Here is an 18,574-nt window from a genome sequence, read left to right on the forward strand (position 1 = left end):
TTCAATAGCCACATGTGGCCAGTGGCTATCATATCAGACAGCACAGGTCTAAACACATCAAAGTGATAACAGTGATTACTCTGGTGGGGGAGGGGAAGAATGAAGGGGGACACTTTTTCTGCTATATTCTTTTGTATTGTTCAATTTAAATTATTTCATGTAGTACTTCATTAAAAATAAATAATATATATTTAAAACAAGTCAGAAATATATTATGTACTTCATGTTTCATTCTTTGTTTTTTTTTTTTGGCCATGCCACGCGGCATGTGGGATCGTAGTTCCTCCATCAGGGATTGAACCCACACCTTCGGCAGTAAAAGCTTGGAGTCCTAACCACTGGACTGCCAGGGAATTCCCTGGATAAACATTTTCTGAGTTTGAGCTGTCTGTGAGGAGTTAGGATATGCATTATGGAAGATAAAAAGAATGAGACATTGTTGTCCTACATGATTTTTGGAGAAAGCTTTTGGAACTGCCTTTACAGCTCACAAATTCTCTTCAGGTTGGATCTGACTTCTAGCCATAGCCAAAAGCCCTCTAGTTGGGTCCAGTAAATCAACTAGGTATTACGGCATTGTCTAAAATGAAGTGTGACAAAAGATTTTATTATGTGACTTGCAAACTGGCAGCTCCAAATGCTTCCCAAAATATTTATTTTCAGCAACAACAATAAATTAAGTAGATAATGCAACAAGACGACTATGGATAAGCTCAGCTTTATATGGATACCTTCTTGGGACTTCCCTGGCGGTGCAGCAGTTAGGAATCCGCCTGCCAATTCAGGGGACATGGGTTCAATCCCTGGTCAGGGAAGATCCCACATGCCGAGAAGCAACTAAGCCCGTGCAGCACAACTACTGAGCCTGCGCTCTAGAGCCCAGGAGCCACAACCACTGAGCCTGCGTGCCACAACTACTGAAGCCCACGTGCCTAGAGCCCGTGCTCCGCAATAAGAGAAGCCACCGCAATGAGAAGCCCGTGCACCACAATGAAGAGCAGCCCCCGCTCGCTGCAACTAGAGAAAGCCCGTGCGCAGCAACGAAGACCCAATGCAGCCAAAAATAAATAAATAAATAAATAAATAAAATAAAGGGTAAAAGTAAGTCTTTAGTTTGCTCAGGACCTATCAGTAATTTATGATTGCCCTTAGTGAAGAGCGAGCAAACCATGATAGGGACAAAACTATTTGACTGCTATCCTAGTGTATCAATATGTTCTGAAAGAAGTGACCATCAGGAATTTTTTTAATTACCTAGACTTTTTAGAAGAACTGAGCTTGCTATTTTTAAAAGATGGGACTTAAAATGCTAAAAGAGTGACGATAAGGGCAAAAGGGGAAAAAGGAGGTTATGGTTCCCCATTTGAAAAATTTAACAGGATTGTCATTTTAAACTGTAAGCAACCTAAGCCTAATCTCTTCGTTTTATGGAGCTGGCTTGTGGTTTGAATCTTAAGGATGAGAAGGAGGTCAGCTGGGGGACAACTGGAGGCAGAGTGCCCTAGGCACGAAGTCCAGCACCTTCCAGTCTTTAGATCCCAGTGGCTGGCCAGCCAACCAAGAAAGGTGCCGCCCCAGCCTTGCTGACAGCCTGGTCTCACCTCCTTTCCCTCACACCAGCGCCCCCATCGCAGCTCTCTCCCTTAATGTTCCAGCACCGCCCCACTCCAGCCTCCTTCAACACCCTGCAGCCTCCCCTCAGCGCGGCCTCCCTCAGACAGTGTCTCTTCTCCGCCTCTGCCATCAGTCTTTGGAGTCTCTCCTCACTGTCCTCCTTCTCTTTGAGGGTCTATCATCAGTCCCTTCCTAAATTTGCGGACGTCTCCCTCTGCCTTCAGATCTTTTCCCTCAGGCCCAATTTTCAGTCTCCCTCGGTCCCGTCCCTCAGTCTGTAGGTAGACCCCCCTCACTCAGTCTGAGGTGTCTCCCCTCTTGGTCTGCGGGGTCCCCTCTCTCGGTTTGAGTGCCTCCCCACTCTGTCTGCGCGGTCCCCACCCTCGTTCTGCGGGGTCCCTTCCCTCGGTCTGGGGGACCCCTCTCGGTCTGTCTCCCCTCTCGGTCTGCGGGGTCCCCTCCCTCTGAGGTGTCTCCTCCCTCGGTCTGCGGTGTCCCTTCTGTCCGACGACGTGGTCCCCTCCCTCGGGTCTGCAAGATCTTTCCTCAGTCCCCACCCTTGGTCTGAGGCGGGGGGGGGGGGGGGTTCTCATCTTCCCGCTGGCCGCGAACACCGGCTTTCTCCACTCACCTCCCGGCCGCCAGCTCTCTTGAGCTCGCTCTCGCCGGGAACGGTCTCGGGCGCGCACGCCGGGCGGCGACAGAGGGTGACCGCGCGCGCAGCGTGCGCGGTGACGTCAGTGCGCTGGCGGCGGCGGCGGCGGCGGCGGCGGCGGCGGCGGCGGTAGGGCTGTTTGTTCTGCTCTCCCGCAACCGAAGAGCCGAAGCGGTGGCTGCGGCAGCGGCGGCTGCCGGCAGTGCCCGCGGGCAAGCGGGGCCTGTGAGCGCGGCGGAGCGGCGGGCGGGCCCCGGCGCCGCGCAGGCACCCCGAAGAGGAGGGGGCGGCGGCGGCTGGCGGCCGGCGGCCGGCGGGGGCGGCGTGCGGCCTAGCGTCTCAGGTGAGGACCGGTGCCCTTCGGGGCGGCGGACGGCGCGGGGCAGCCGGCGGGGCTCCGCGGCGCGGCCCGCGTAACCTGCATTGCGTAATGGGGCCGGTGCGCCAGCACCTACGCCATCGGCGCGGCGCGGGGGCGGGGAGGCCGGGGCGACGCGGGCTCGGGCCTGCGGGCCTCCCGCGTCCCCGCGCCGTTCGCGCCTGGCCAAGGCCGCCTGCGCCGTTGGCGGCAGGGCGCCTCGCGGGCGCCCCGCCGTTGGCGCAGCCGCCCCCCGGCTCCGGCGGGGCTGCAGGGCAGGGGCGCGGGCGGGGGGCGCGGGCGCAGTGGCGGGGCGGGGGGCCGGGGGCGGGCGGGGGGCGGGCCGAGGCGCCCGGCACTTCCTGTCGCCGCCATTTTGTCAAGTGAGGAGGAGGAGGAGGAGGAGGAAGCGGCCGCCGCGCACTCCGCGGCGCGCCTGGCCCCGGTAAGTCCGAGCCCGGCGTGGTGGTCACAGGCGCCGCTGGCCCCGGCCGCAGTCCCCGGGGCGGGCTTGGCCCCGGCCCGGGCGCTCACGTGGGGCGGGCCCAACGCGCCCCCTGGTGCCTTGGTCCTCTTGTCCAGGCCGGGGCAGCGCGCCCCCGCCCTCATTTCCTCATCTTCCGGGCTGTCCCCGGAGCTCTGCAGAGAACGGGGCTGGTCCCCAGGTGGAGGGAGGAGGCTGCCGCTGCACACCTGCCCGGAGACAGGTTCTTGGGGGCGGGAGCGGTGCTCTGAGGGGCCAGCCTGGCCCCCTTTACCCACCCACTCCCGGCCTGGCAGCCCCTCACTGGGCGCTTTGTTTTGCTCGGTCGGTGCTCGCTGACGTCTTTGCCACGGTCTCGTCTATTTGCAGTCTTGTGCGTGGTGGTGGTATGGGGTGGGGATGTGGGGGAGTTGTGATTCAGCGAAATAAAATGACCCCCCCCCTCCAAAACGGAAATAACACAACTTCACCCGACTGAGATACTCCTAAGGCCCAGCCTTGGATGAAGATGGGAAATCCCACTTTGGTGTAGTGAGCAGTATAAATACTTCTGTTCAGGCCCGTGGATGAGTCATGTTCTTTTGCTGAGTGACCTCTCTTTTACTCAAGATCACGCGTTGTTTTCTGAAGTGTTGTTTTTGTTTGTTTACTCATTTAATGTTTTGTGCAGCCTCGTGCGGTGTATGGTCTTGGCCCTTGGGTTACGTTCTGTGTGTGTGCTGGATGCAAGAAGTGACCTCTTGGAGAAGTGAATGAGAATTGAAGTGTCTTTGCTTACCTTCGAGAGGGCTCTACGTGTTCGTGTTTACAGAAACCGTCTCAGTGTACCTCTAAGCCAGTGGCTCTTTGGTGCTGTAATAATGTTTGGGAGATTTTTATGAATGGGGCTGTCAGGTTCCTTAAATTTTTAGTTCTTGGAATTTAGTCCTTGGAGGTTGTAAAGAAAGCGATACCCAGTAGGATTTATGAATATGTTACCAGTTTCGAGAAGTTTTTGGATGGCACAGTCTGTTTTATGACTTTGCCAGTAATATGATAAAACATTATTTTCTGTTTAATTTGGATGGGATTTATCTTTCCACCAAGGCATTGTAGATAACTAACCCCTTCTCCCCCAAATCTTCAACCTGGGGAAAAAAACCTCTCTGATGATTTCCCTCAACCAAATCGAGAAAAGCCTGATCTAAAACAGTGCATTGCTTCTCTGTTATCTGCCATACCCCTTAACCTTAGTAGGAAACAAAGTATCTAAGGGTTCGAGCTGTGGAGTGAGTTAGTCTCTTAAGATGGTTTTAGTTGGTCTTAACCTGAGGAGATGAGCCCACATGTGTGAATCTTGCTAGAATTCAGCCCCAGCCAATTGCTGAAGATAAGGAATTTTGCCTACAGGTGAAAGTTAGAACATGAAAGTGGCTGCATTTTAAGGGTGGGTTGGCTGTTCTCAGGTGTCTATGTGGTTACCTTCCCTTCCTGGGATAGAGATGAGAAAAATTACCTAAGAATTGCAAGAGAATCATTGGCCACTTTGTAAAATTTCCACTAGATTATTGAATTGTTCAGAGGAATTTAGACTTTGTTTCCAAAAGTTACCTTTTTGAGCCAGTTGTTGTGATCTTTGTACTAAGTTGCACTTTTGCTTTTGGAGGTGGAGGGGATGCAGTATTTTCATGTTACACAATTCAGGTTATTGAATGACTTGAGATTTATGAATTCTGGAAGGAGATTGGAGGGTTTTTTTTTTTTTTAACTTTCAGTAAAAACCATTTCGTACCAATGATTTGAAGACCCTGGGCTGTTAAATCTGCTCTGACAACCCGCTGTCGTCATCTGTAATGATTGTGTGGATGTGAAATGTTTCAAATTCTGATTTTGAATAAAATCGTAAAGTTGACACGTTTGTCTTTGTGTTCTTGGCAAATCTATAAAAAGGAGAGAAAAGCTTGTCATTGAGAATAGTTTCAATGTTTCAGTTAATGTTTAATAAATCTGTGATTTTTAGTGTTTTGAAAAGACTGAACACTTGCAAGGTGAGAATTGTGGGGATTCTTTGCTGATGCTGGCATTTTATTTAATTCATAAGACATGAGTTTGTAAAAAAATAACATTTCCTTAAATTATTATTATTATTTTTACTAGACTGTAAGTTCCGTGAGGGCAGGGTTTTGTTTGCTTGGCTTTGTCTATTTTTATTCTCTAGTGTATTCTCAGCACCTTAGAAGAGCAGCTAAAATATTCCTTGAGTGAATAAACTGGAGAGGATAATTTAGGAAGAATTCGGCATGCCCATAATATCAAGTGCAAGTAATTCCTTTTATCAGTAAAATATTAACAGTGGGCATAATTGGTCAGTAGTGACTTAACAGGAGACGTGAATTTTTTTTTTTTAATTCATTTATTTTATTTATTTTTGGCTGCACTGGGTCTTTGTTGCTGTGCGTGGGCTTTCACTAGTTGCAGCGAGCGGGGGCTAGTCTTCATTGTGGTGCGCGGGCTTCTCATTGCGGTGGCTTCTCTTGTTGCGGAGCACGGGCTCTAGGCATGTAGGCTCAGTAGTTGTGGCACACGGGCTTAGTTGCTCCGCGGCATGTGGGATCTTCCCGGACCAGGGCTCGAACCCGTGTCGCCTGCATTGGCGGGCGGATTCTTAACCACTGAGCCACCAAGGAAGCCCAGGAGACGTGAATTTTAACTAAGGTAATGTTAAGATCCCTAATTGCAGTAAACTTACTAGTAGTCCAAGCAGCGTGGCATGCAGTTGCTTCTGTGCACTGTGTACTGTGTGTCTCCCACTTAGCAGTTTGAAATGTAGTGAGTGGGTTTGGGCTGTGGTTCAATCCTGATCTGGGAAAAGTATTTTAAGAGGAAGATGAAGTGGGTAATAAACAAGTATGGGTAGCATTTCTTAATGTGGATCTCATTTTGTCAGTAAAAAGGTTTTGTTTCTTGTTTAAAAACGTTGAGCCCTTTCTAATATTCTGATTTCATGTGATTTGCCAATCCATTGTAACAATTAGTTCCTGAGCTTCTACTATGTATAAGGGAAGACAAAAAGATATTTGCACAATGATTTTCTGTGGTACATGTATTCTTTCTTAATGTATCTATCTTTTCCAAATATTTATTGAATATAAATTATATTTTGAGTATTATACTAATATTGTAAAACCTTATCTTTTTTTAGTGTTTTTATAACAAGCTTATTGAGATATAATTCACAAATGATAGTTCACCAATTTAAAGCCTACAAATCAGTGGTTTTTAGTATGTTCAGAGTGGTGCAGCCACCACCACAACCAATTTTAGAACATTTTCATCCCTCCAAAAAGAAATCCCTATTCATTAGCAGTCACGTTCCATCCCCCCAATCCCTGGCAACCACCGATTTACTCTGTCTCTATAAATCTGCCTATTCTGGATATTTCAGGAATCATACGATACATAACCTTTTGTGGCTGGCTCCTTTTACTTGGTATAATGTTTTTAAGGTTTGTGCTGTAGCATGAATCAGTATTTCATTTCTCTTATAACTAAGTAATATTCCATTGTATGGATGGGTATGTCACATTTTATTTATTCAGTTGATGGATATTCGGATTTACACTTTTTTGGGTATTGTGAATGGTGCTGCTATGAACATTCATGTACAAATTTTTGTGTGGACATTTGTATTAATTTCTCTTGGATGGATATCTAGGAGTGGAATTGCTAGGTCATGGTACTTAACTTTTTGAGAATGCGCAATGACTTTTTAACTGCAGTGATTTTTCTAGTACCTTGATGGAGGGGTTAAAAAAAAGAAAACTTAATGGAATGTGGTGTAGCCATTTAAAAGAATGAGGAAATGGAAGTGCAAGGATGTCAGAATGTTGACATGTAGTACAGTCTGCACGGTTTTTGTTTTTTTTTTTTAAATTATGTATTTTTGGCTGTGTAGGGTCTTCGTTTCTGTGCGAGGGCTTTCTCTAGTTGCGGCGAGCGGGGGCCACTCTTCATCGCTGTGCGCGGGCCTCTCACTGTCGTGGCCTCTTGTTGTGGAGCACAAGCTCCAGACGCGCAGGCTCAGTAGTTGTGGCTCACGGGCCTAGTTGCTCCACGGCATGTGGGATCTTCCCAGACCAGGGCTCGAACCCGTGTCCCCTGCATTGGCAGGCAGATTCTCAACCACTGCGCCACCAGGGAAGCCCTGCACAGTTTGATCCCCATTTGGTTTTTTGAATTATACATTGTTAGAGAATAGTTTGAAATGCTGGTGAGGCACAGAAAACAGTCTGGAAGTTGCACCTCAAACTCGTGCCATTGTTATAAAGGTTAATTTTAAAAACACTTAATTTTTTTTTTCCAGTCCAAGCAGGCTATAACTGATTAAACTTGATTAAACTGCATCCACATGTCCTAGCATAAATCATGGGATGTATTCCATTCTAAAGAAATAGATGGAGAGTGAGTCCAGTGTCAAAGATAGGGCAGAGCAGCCATCTGTCCTGTTCTTGACCAAATCCTGAGGGGGAATAGCACTGGTTGATCCACATCATTTGCAAAAGAGATTGTATGGGTTTTTCTCTTTAAACAAAAGTAGTGCACGGTCATTTTTTAAAATTTGGAAAATACAGTGTTAAGGTGATGTTAAGTGTTAAAAATTATTGTTACCTAACCCCATTTTTGTGCCAGTCTTTTTCTACGTGAGTAACAAAATTGGATTGTGTTGTTAATTTTTCAAAAAATATTACACTGTGAACATTTCCAAAATACTCTTATTTTAAATGGTTGCCTGGAATTCTATTATGTGAATGTACCATAATTTAATTCTGCTATTTGTGGACATGATTTTCAAGTTTTCTCTTTTTTTCATATCTAGAAGTGGAATCACCAGACCAAAGGGTGTGTGTTTTTGGAAAGTTGATACAAATTAGTTTTCTAGAAAAGTTCCATGAATTTCCCTTTCTCCAATCTAAGCTTGACAGCATCTTGTTTATAAGGGTGGGGTTTTTAACAGTTTCCACCCCCCGCCCCCACAAATAGTAACTGTGTAAAAACAAAGTGTGGTTTTGAGTGTGTTCTGAAGCTTTCTGAGAAGAAGTGTCTCCGCGATCTTGCTCTTTGACCTTTCTACTCTTCTGCCCAGAATTGGACTTTGTTTCCTGAAATCAAGTCGCAGAATTCCTGACTCTGTGATAGAAGTCCAATGTTATTTGAATGCTGTGGGGAGGGCTTGAACAGCCTCTTGGCAGTCCAGTCCTGTGTCATTTTTGCTGCCCTGCTCCAAAGACTGATACCACCAGTGCGGCACAGTTACACCCCAGTTTGAATCCTGGCCCTCCTGCCTGCTTTGTGACCTTCGCCTGTCACTCAGCCTTCCCCAAACTTCATTTTTCCATCTTTCAGTTGAGGATAAGATGAGTCAGTGCTCTCTCAAGATTAGCTACTTATTTGCTGTTATTTTCCAGGGTGAAGAATAGAAGTGGGAAGAGGTAGCCAGGTATTATAAAGTAGAGCAGTTGAGGGTAGGAAGGTGGACCAGCTGACATGCCTGGAAACCATGTCACCAGGTGATACCAAGATCAGCCAGGTGCCTTTCAGATCCCCCTCTATGTTGCGTTTTCCTTCAAGTAAACTGTGAGTAGAGGTCAGTGGGGGAGGTGATTTAAAGTAGGGGTTGGTTTTTCTAGGTGAGGATTTGTTTATCTGATAATGAGATTAAAAGTGGTGGTAATGGGATTAATGGAAATTCAGCAAGCTTTGGGGGTGCCCACCCTGGGATGTTGTTGGCTGCAGAGTTTGGAGAAATGATCTATCAGGGGAAGGTGGTCCAGTATATCCTCAAGCCTAAGATGTAACTTAACCGTTTTATTAAAACCTGGTTGTCTGAACAAAGGCAACAGTCAATGGAAGTTGCTGATGGAGGAAGTTTTTGCGGAGCACAAGCGTAGCAGCTCTCCATACCTTCCCTGCCTCTTTTGGCCCTAAATTAAATTGTGTTGACATCTGGACTTGTTGAAAGGATTTTGGTCTCCAGGAAGGTTTGTATCACAAGTCAGGGTCTCCCGGGAAAGGAGGCAGGCAGTTGGATGATGAGCCAGGAAAGTGGAGTGTCTGGCTGGGAGGCTGAGTTCTTGCTGGTGGACTTTGGGCCTGTTGACCAGAAGAACCAGTCGATGCCAGTCACCATTACTAGGGGCCGTCAGTATCCAGGCCCATGTGGAATGCCTTTAGTTTGTGTTAAACCCAACTGGAGAATTTATTTCATTCAGAAATTGGTCAAATCTGAGCATTTAACTGGAAATTAAGAGTACCTAAATGAATATGCTGTTTCTTCTTTTTGATCTGTGACATACTTACAAATAAAGGCTTTTTTAAGCTCACTCTAGGTGTAGGGTATTCTGTGATCTTTTTCTTGACAAGTGTTGGCCTGTTCTGCTCAATGTAGGAAGTTCCAGGACTCTGGGCTGTGGCTAGCAGAGTTGGTTGGGCTTGGGTGGAGCTGTGTACTGAGAACTGCGGAGTCCATGTCAGGGATCAGTCCAGGCCCGCTCCCTTCTGGCCTTGACCTCGACCTCAGGCAAGTTACATAATCTCCCTAAAAACCTCAGTTTCCTCATGTGTAAAATGGAATTTGTATGAATAAGCATTGACTGAGTAGACAACAGGTGGGGGTGCCTGGCCTCTGTGTTGTATTCAGATTGGGGGAAGGTAGGGGAGTCTCTGACCTGTATTATATTTGATTGGTGGGAGGGTGCTGCTTTTGCTCTGCATAAAGGGTTTCTAGAAAAGCCGTCCAGGCCTCACTTTGCCTGTGGTCACTCCTCTTGTTTTGGTGTCCCCTAAAGGCTGAAACACCGTATTTGTTCCTAGTTGCTGTTACGCCAAGAGACAGTGGTACACTGTGGAAGCAGTGCCAGGGAGAGGTGTTGGGCTTGGTATTATGTAATTTCTAGAAACAGGAATTAGTAATATCCGTGTCCTTGTGTGTGACTAACGTCCCCAGTTGTCCTATCCCAGGCAATAACACGTACACGCTTGCGGGCAAATTGGCCTTTGAGATTGTTTCGTGTAAGTGAGATAAATTTGGGGATTTTACACTTAAAACATTTTCCGCTATGTTTGAGGAAGATATGTTTCAGGTGAGCAGATCGTTATTGTGAGGGTTGAAACAGGCAGACTGCATGGAGTGTGGAACCTGCCAGTGCAAGTTGTGTGTGTGCATGTGTGTGGGTGCATGCGTGTGTGTGCACACACAAGAGGGAGAGAAGGAAGGAACTGGGCTGGACACATTGCATCTGCTGTATACCTTCCTTGGACCAGTCGCATATCCTCCCAAGCCTCAGTTTCTCACGTGTAGAATGAGAGAATAGGTTTGGGCTCCAGAGAACTTTGACCACGATCTAGATTTTAAGAGAGAGTAATTCTTATTTTATATCTGTGTTTTTCACACTCTGGGTAATGAAATGAACTTAGTAGGTTGCAGTCATTGTTTCAGGGGGGAGAAAAAGGAAATGTCAAAGGGTGTTACACATTCTAAGGGTATCCCATAAAACCTTTGCTGTGATTTTATGTACTGTGTACATGACAAAATCTGTTTCTTACTGTGAATCTTGTCAGACTAGTGTGAAATAACTTCGTTTTAGATACCTCTCAATGGTAGCTGTGGGTACCCTGAAAACTTTAAAAAAAATTTTTTTTGGTGGCCATTTTGCAATCTATTTCTTCATCACTTGCCCAAGGGTGACTGTCCTGGCTATGCTTTCTAGTAGCAAGTGAAGTGCATTGATCTTTTTTTTTTTGGCCGAGTTGGGTCCTCGTTGCTGCACGTGGGCTTTCTCTAGTTGCGGCGAGCGGGGCTACTCTTTGTTGCGGTGTGTGGGCTTCTCATTGTGGTGGCTCCTCTTGTTGCAGAGCATGGGCTCTAGGGTACGCGGGCTTCAGTAGTTGTGACTCGCGGGCTCTAGAGCTCAGGCTCAGTAGCTGTGGCCCACGGGCTTAGTTGCTCTGTGGCATGTGGGATCTTCCTGGACCAGGGATCAAACCCGTGTCCCCTGAATTGGCAGGCAGATTTTCAACCACTGCACCACCAGGGAAGTCCTGCATTGATCTTCAGTTTCTTTTCTTTCTAGAAGCACTTTGGAGGGTAGAGTGGGATGGGGAAATTGAGGAAGCACGTAGTGGTGAGGGTTGTCAGTAGTTTGCAACAAGCAAATCAAGAAGTATGTAAAGAGTATTTTGTGTGTGTATGTGTAAGGCAAGTTACTTGTCTTTTACTCTCAGATGGTGTCTTCCCAAGTTTTTAGTGAAGATGTCAGTTTTAAAGGAAATGGCTGTATTGGTTAGGTCTCTCCGGTGAAAATACTAAGTATAAACAGGTTGAAATGAAAGGGAATTTGTTGGTTGATGTGATAAGTCTGGAGTGGGCCTTGAGCACAGCTGAATTCAGGGGCTCAGATAGGGACATCAGAGCTGTTCTCTGTCTCTGATATCCTGACCTCAAGGTCAAGAGTGATTCTTCCCCAGTAGTCCTCTCTAATGACGGAAAACTCTGGCTTGGGTCATTGCCTGTCCCTGACCACGTGCAGAGTGGGAATGCCGAACCACCTCGCCTCAAACGTGGCACGTTTATCCCATCTCTGCCCTCCACTTGCTCACCTCAAGTGGTAGCCGCAGCAGCATCTTGCTCACCATTATGAGTCATTCTAGATGGGATAATTTTTGTCAAACAGCCTATAGTTTACACTGGAAGTCAAGTGTACCCCCTAACTTGAAGCAAGAAGTTTTGGATGGCTGAAAGGGAAGCTAATTTACCGTACTTGATCTTAAACCAGAGTTAGGTGAAATCAGCTTAGAATGAGTTACTCAAGAAAAAGGATAAAGTGAAGATGGTCAAGGATGTGTGTATTCCAAATCCTTGGTGGAGGATTAAATGAACGACATGGTTTATTCCAGGTTCCAGGTACAGAGGGAGTTGCTGTGGGGGCTCTGGGAGGAGTCAAGCCAAGTCTCAATAGTCTCTTGAGTGGGCAAGAGGACTCCAGCCACTGGTGATAGAGCCCAGTTTGGCCAGAAAAACAGCCCTCAGGAAGCACAGGGATGAGATGGGCTTAGATCACGAAATGAAGCGCAGGGGAAGACTGGGTTAAGAGACCAGGTAGATAAACGTCAGCAAATGCTTGCATGAATGAACTTGTTATGGAGAACATTTCAGTGGACTGGATTCATCTTCATCCACACAAAAAGTACATTTGTAATTTTGCCATTTGTTAAGCTGTTTCTGGACTTAAGTTCTTGTAAAGTCTGCTGCTTGGCATTCCTCTAGTATTACAGAAAGCTTACTCAGATTTCCATAATCAAAAACAAGTGTTAAACACTGCTAGAGTAATCATTTTCCTATAGTTCTTGCTCTTGGATTTATTCAAGTTCTTTAAGGGGCTCAAAATAATTGAGGGTCCAGTGGCCAAGGATAGACCAGCCCTGCTTCTCACTAGAGGATCAGTTTTTTGTTTTTTTTTTTGTTTTAATTTATTTATTTGGCAGCATTGGGTCTTTGTTGTGGTGTGCGGGCTCTTTGTTGCAGCGCGCGGGCTTCTCTCTAGTTGTGGGGGCAGGCTCCAGAGCGCGCGGGCTCAGTACTTGCGGTGCGCGGGCTTAGTTGCCCTGCAGCGTGTGGGATCTCAGTTCCCCAACCAGGGATCAAACCCGCATCTCCTGCATTGCAAGGCGGATTCTTAACCACTGGACCACCAGGGAAGTCCCTAGAGCATCAGTTCTTAACTTGAGGGGAGGTTGGAGGTCCTTTTGAGAATGTGACAGACAGCACTGTGGATCCTTCCTCCAGAAAAATGCATATGTGTTGAATAGTTTGGGGGCAGGGGCAGTTCTCAGAACCCTAAAGCCCATCCAGGGAGCATGTACTACAATGAATTTCCTGGATTTTACTTTGAGAATGAGTAATTGTTAATTAAAAGACTCTTGATGGTTTAGAAGACTTTCCTTTTTGCATGCGTCCTGCTTTTGCAGGCATTTGCAAATTTATAACTGTAGGAAACTGTGTGGAGCACCCTTTTTGGTTTGTCCTTGTGAAAATCTTCCAGAGATTTTTACAGAGATGTCGAGTAACCAGTGTCAGCTGTGGTGCAGATCTGTCCAGGGGCCCTCTGCGCCCTTCTTTTTCAGCTTGTTCTCTTTCTTGGAGATGAATGTCAGAATGTGCCAGAATGGGCTTATTGCAGCGGCTGCAGATGAAGGAAGGTTTTTGTTATGGGGCTCGTCACTGAAGCTGTTTCTGCTGTTCATAAAACCATCTCCAGGATTTGGTGTTGGCCTGGAGCCTTTGCTGCAGAAGGTAATCCAATGGGTCGCTAGCCAGCCTGATGATTTCACTGTGTTAGATGTGGGTAGACTTAGAAAGAGTCATGGCTATGGTCCCTTATGTGGCTTAGCGCCTGCTGTCAGCTGCAGCACCCTTTATTCCATGCGTGCACTTGAACCTGCAGACTGAGGGAGATAGAACTTGTGGGATGAGAAAGTACCATTCTTTAGTGTGATATGTTTATGCTTAGGGATGTGAGCATACTACACAGGTGGTGTGCGCAATGCCACTCTGCTCTCCTTCCCCAGATTCTTGTCTGGTAGAAGGAATGGGAAATCCAGTATCGTAAACTTAAATAATTCATACTTTGTAATTGGGGCAGAGTTGTCAAAGGATGGAAAGGAACTTGTATTACTTCTAAGAATAGGGCATATTGTTTGCAAAATTCAACTGAGCAAATTTTAAAGACCTTACTGGTTTTATTCAGTGATTCATGGATGGGGCAGCATCCCATCTAGCAGATAGGAAGGAGTGCCCAAGGAGCTGTACAAATGAAAGACTTCGTAACAGAGAGCAGGATGAGGGAAATTATGCTATCAAAAAGCAGATTGCTTGGGGTAAGGTCACTTTCTGTTTAGGGATGTCAGGGGTCTGTCAGGCAGATTACCTCACTAGTGCTGACCAGGTGATTCCCGACTGACTGGTTTAAGATTCCATTTTGGGAGGGCCGAAACTAATTAAGTTGTGGTTTGCGGACATGGGGCTTAGCATAGGAGACACCATTTTGGGCCTGTCGTCCTCTTTTTAACAATATTAAAATCTCTTTGCTTTCCCTTAACCTCTGAAGTTTGAAGATAGACTTGTATATGCTGATGGATATTTCTCCTGTTCATTTTCTGTTGGTCTTGGCTTTAATTAATCCCATTGCTCTGCTCAGTTGAATTACAGTCTTACTGTACAGGCATGGCTTTGTTACTTAAGCAGTTTTCCCTTTCTGTTCTGCAATTAAACAAACACATAGCCTATATGAAAGAGTTTTGTAAGAGGTGGTACCATCCATGTGTAGGTTGTTTTCATTTATAATCTTCATTTAAAATTCTTAGCTCTGAAGTGCTTTTAGTTATAAAAAGTTGCTAAGTAATGAAGTTTGTGTATATGCATCTCTGTTTTCCTTCTGACACCAGGAAACAATTGAGCTCACAGATTGGTTGTCTGGAGATAACACCACCTTCGTGTTCATCTATTTCAAGGTAATAACTCACATATATTTGTAATCCCAGGAGTGCGGTTTGGAGTTACCAAAGTTGGAGCTGACAGCCCCATAGCTTAGCTTGCCTGTCCTCTGTGTCATTTCTCAGGACATCTCTGGGCCTCTTTGCTTTGGGAACCCATTTGAGTACCCTTCCCTTGCACTTGTGAGAGCTGGGTACCCTCCCTGGCCTATGGCTCTTTCAGACCCCTCCCCCCCCCCCCCCAATTGTTCACCTTGAGACAATAGTTATCTTTGATCATTGACTTTGTGAAAAGGTTCAGGGTTTTTAACAAATAGTTGCCTGTGAATAGACTTCCCTTCAAAGGGTAGAACTACCTTTTCTGAATAGGTCTTTTTTTTCTGTTTCCTACTGCTTGCCTATTCTGAAATGGTAAATTTGAACAGGAGTCACCCTGCTTGCTGTCTGGGTCAGCCTTAATGTATGGAGCTGCAATGTGGGTCACTTCTTTTTCTCCACTGTATTCCCCTCCACAGACTGGGGAGCTTGTGCATCCATACATGATCACTCCATTTTAGTGAATATATGAGTGATTACTGTGTGCCAGGTGCTGGATTTCTAAGACTCTGTATTCCTTAAGTCCTCAGAAAATGGGTACCGGTATCATCTGCGTTTTGCAGATAAGGAATTTGACACCCAGAGAGCTCAGTCACTTGGGTAGGGTTGCTGGTAAGTGGCAAGGCCTGGTTCTAGAGCCCAGGTGTTCATGATCTCTGTTCTACAGCGGAAAAAGAGAGGAAGGACTCCACCTCATGCAGGTGGTTGGGATGGTACATAAATTAGCACAAGGCAGACCTAGGAAGTGCTCTCTGAGAGGTACAGTCCAGGCAGTCAGAGAAGGAAGAGACCGTCCAGCTGTGAGCATAGGAAAAGAACTGATGTTTAGGCTCATCCATCTGTGAGGACAACCGAGGCCTGGACAGAAACCTGGATAGTTCTGCAAGCAAACACCTGTTCTTTGGAGGCAGGCCGTGCCCTTGGTCCAAAAGATCGGGGGTTATTAAAAAAAAAAAACTCACCAGGGCACAGAGAATGGTCAGAGGAGGGTCGTTACTTTGGCTGGGCAGATCTTTTCATCCAGGATTCTGTGCCACTCTCCTGAAGAGTCTCATGAAGAAGTTCACACATGTGGAATTAAACCTCATCTCTAAAAGGTTTCCACCAGAGCACCAAAATGCCTTGATTTGGTTTCACCTCCATTTTCCCTTTGATACTCCAGTGAAAGTATATGAGAGGGAGTTTGGGGGAGTAGTAAGCTGGAGTAAGTGTCATCTTTAGCCCAGGCGCCCCATCCAGGCTTGTTAACTCAGGGATGTGAACTGTATGATCTCTTAGGATTATGGTGAGCCTCTCAGTCTCTAAGTGCTGCTTTATCGTAGGGTGAAATTGAGTTCCAGCTCTTGGGTGCTTATTTCCCACATAGGGACCCTTATTTAAAAGGAATTTCCTGCCTGAAGCAGACATGCTGAATTGGATGATTCCATCAGTGTGTGTGCGTGGAACTTCTTAAGAAATCAGGTGCTGTGCTGTGTTCTGCATGCACAGTAACGATTCAGTGGTGAGTAAAAGTGTTTCCCATGTGTGTGCCATGTATGATTAAAGTGACTGGGGGGGTGGAGTGTGACAGGTGTTTTAGAGACCTTAATATCTCCAGTGGTGAGCAGCCACCCAGCGCTAGAAAGGTGGTAATTCATTTAACAAGTGTGCCTTGAAGGAATAGGTTTTCATTTTACTTTTAAAACTTTTCTTGACTTTGTAAAATGACAAATGATCTCATTGAATAAGGGTTTGGTTCTGAGTAGCTGTGATAAGAATCCAGTCAAGAGAAAATTTTCTTGCTATAGCATTCTTCTGCATGCTTGCATGCATCCAAGAGGTGTGCAAGTGTCTTAAGTAAGTGCCCGGAAGTGGGATTACTAGGCCATCGGGGATGCCTTAATGCCAAATTACTGTAAAAAAAAAACAGTTGCATCTGTTTACCTTCCCACATCTGAAAATGTTGAGCCATATTTTCACCAACATTGACATTAACAGACTTCTTATATTTGCAAATTAACGTGGCTGAGCATCTTTTTGTGTTTATTGTACTTGTTTGAAATACTTTTTTCTGACTTTTGTCATTTTCCTTTAGCTTGTTTATCTTTTTAAATTGATTTGCAGCTGTTGTTTTTTTTTTTTTTTGAATATCCTCAAGGTTTTTAAATTTATTTATTTTTGTCTCTGTTGGGTCTTCGTTGCTGCGTGCAGGCTTTCTCTACTTGCGGAGGGTGGGCTTCTCATTGTGGTGGCTTTTCTTGTTGCGGAGCACGGGCTCTAGGCACACGGGCTTCAGTAGTTGTGGTTCACAGGCTTGTAGTTGTGGCTCGTGGGCTCTAGAGCACAGGCTCAGTAGTTGTGGTGCACGGACTTAGTTGCTCCGCGGCGTGTGGGATCTTCCCGGACCAGGGGTCCAACCTGTGTCCCCTGCATTGGCAGGCGGATTCTTAACCACTGCGCCACCAGGGAAGTCCCTGCAGCCGTTCTTTATAAAGTCTGAGCACCAGATCTCTGTGGCTAGTACATTTTACAAATATTTCCCCCTAGTTTGGTGTCTCCACCACCACCACCACACATACTTCTATATTATCTTTTGACAAACAGAAAATCTTAATTTTAACATAGGTGAATTTATGACTCTTTGTTTTACAGTTGGTGGGAAGAACACTACCTGAAATCAAATATTCTGTTTTATCTTTTAAAAGTTGTAAAGTTTTGCCTTTCAAATGTATGCCCTTCATCCATCAGGAAATGATTTTTGGGTACAGGGTGAGGAGTCATGCAGCCTCTGAATCCCTTGCTGGCTTTGTGACCTCATATAAATGACTGATTTCTTCTGCATCAGTGTTCTCAGCTACAAAATGAGATCCTGATCCCTGCTGTGTGCAAGGTTCTTGTGAGGTCGGAATACAGCATCCCAACACACTGAGCCCCAAGCCTCAGTAGGCATTCAGTAATTTCCTCCTTGTTCTGAGTCCAACTGCATTCCCTAAGCATGTGGACACTCGGGGAAAGTTGGCACTTAACCCAGAAAGTTGTTGCTAGTACATTGCCTGCCAACTGCTACAGCCATCGCGGCCAGGCTGGGTTTGACTGCTCAGCAAATCTTGTGGCAGGGCACTGGCGGCTTGGAGAATGTTCAGCCGTGTGCAGACTTGCCTGGTGCATGCAGGTGCTCAGTCTTAGAGATGATCAGTGCAAATCTGATGCATTGTAGAAGTAAATGACTGCTTTCTAACTACCCAGTACAGTTAAAAAGTTGAGTCCGGACACTCTTCTAACCAGGAGCTTTGGGCCTTGAAAGGAGCTTGTTTAGTGACCACCAGTGACCACATGTGCAGACACAGATGGTGTGCATTCCTGTGAGCAAACAGAAGGCTGGGGATCTGGTGATGTTTGGCATTTGTGTCACAGTATGCATTTTCCGATTGATTCATGGAGAGATAGAATGGGCTGGGATTGTGTGGTGTGGTACAGTTAGAGATGCCCATGATCAAAGACACTTTGCATTTCCCTCTGGAGGAGAGTAATGACCATGAAGGATAGGTGGACATTTTTGCTTGTGTTCTGGGAGATCAGATGTCAGAGTGAGGAGACTGAAGGGCATAGACTTTAAGCATTGCTCATAGAGTGTGTTGCGGTGGATATTCCCCTTTCTAGAGCCTTTTCCAGTTTCACTCTTCGGTGTTCTTGCTTCCATTTTGATCAGGGGCTTCGTCGTACACCTTTCACAGAGGGGACCACTGAGCTGGGCATGTAATAATTCAGCCATCACACATTTGTTGATCCCTCTCAACCCTGTAGTGTCCACACTTGGAAAACCCGGAAATGTCCCAATGTAAGACAGCTGGGGAGTGGTAAG

General features: G+C 46.2%; 1 protein-coding gene across 4 annotated transcripts in view; it reads left to right on the forward strand.

Annotated features, from left to right (window-relative positions):
• The first annotated feature begins 2,367 nt into the window (after positions 1–2,367).
• BRD4 (bromodomain containing 4) overlaps positions 2,368–18,574 on the forward strand; it is an 81,351-nt gene continuing 65,144 nt past the window's right edge. For 2 of the 4 annotated variants that reach the window (XM_068536593.1, XM_068536595.1), the window contains exon 1: positions 2,368–2,612. The gene's annotated coding sequence lies outside the window, so the exon portion shown is untranslated. Of the gene's footprint in view, positions 2,613–2,987; positions 3,073–18,574 lie in introns of those variants that run through there. The other 2 variants (XM_068536597.1, XM_068536594.1) reach the window with 2 other exon arrangements.

Source organism: Eschrichtius robustus, chromosome 2 (genome assembly GCF_028021215.1).
Source record: "Eschrichtius robustus isolate mEscRob2 chromosome 2, mEscRob2.pri, whole genome shotgun sequence".
Taxonomy (NCBI): Eukaryota; Metazoa; Chordata; class Mammalia; order Artiodactyla; family Eschrichtiidae; genus Eschrichtius; species Eschrichtius robustus.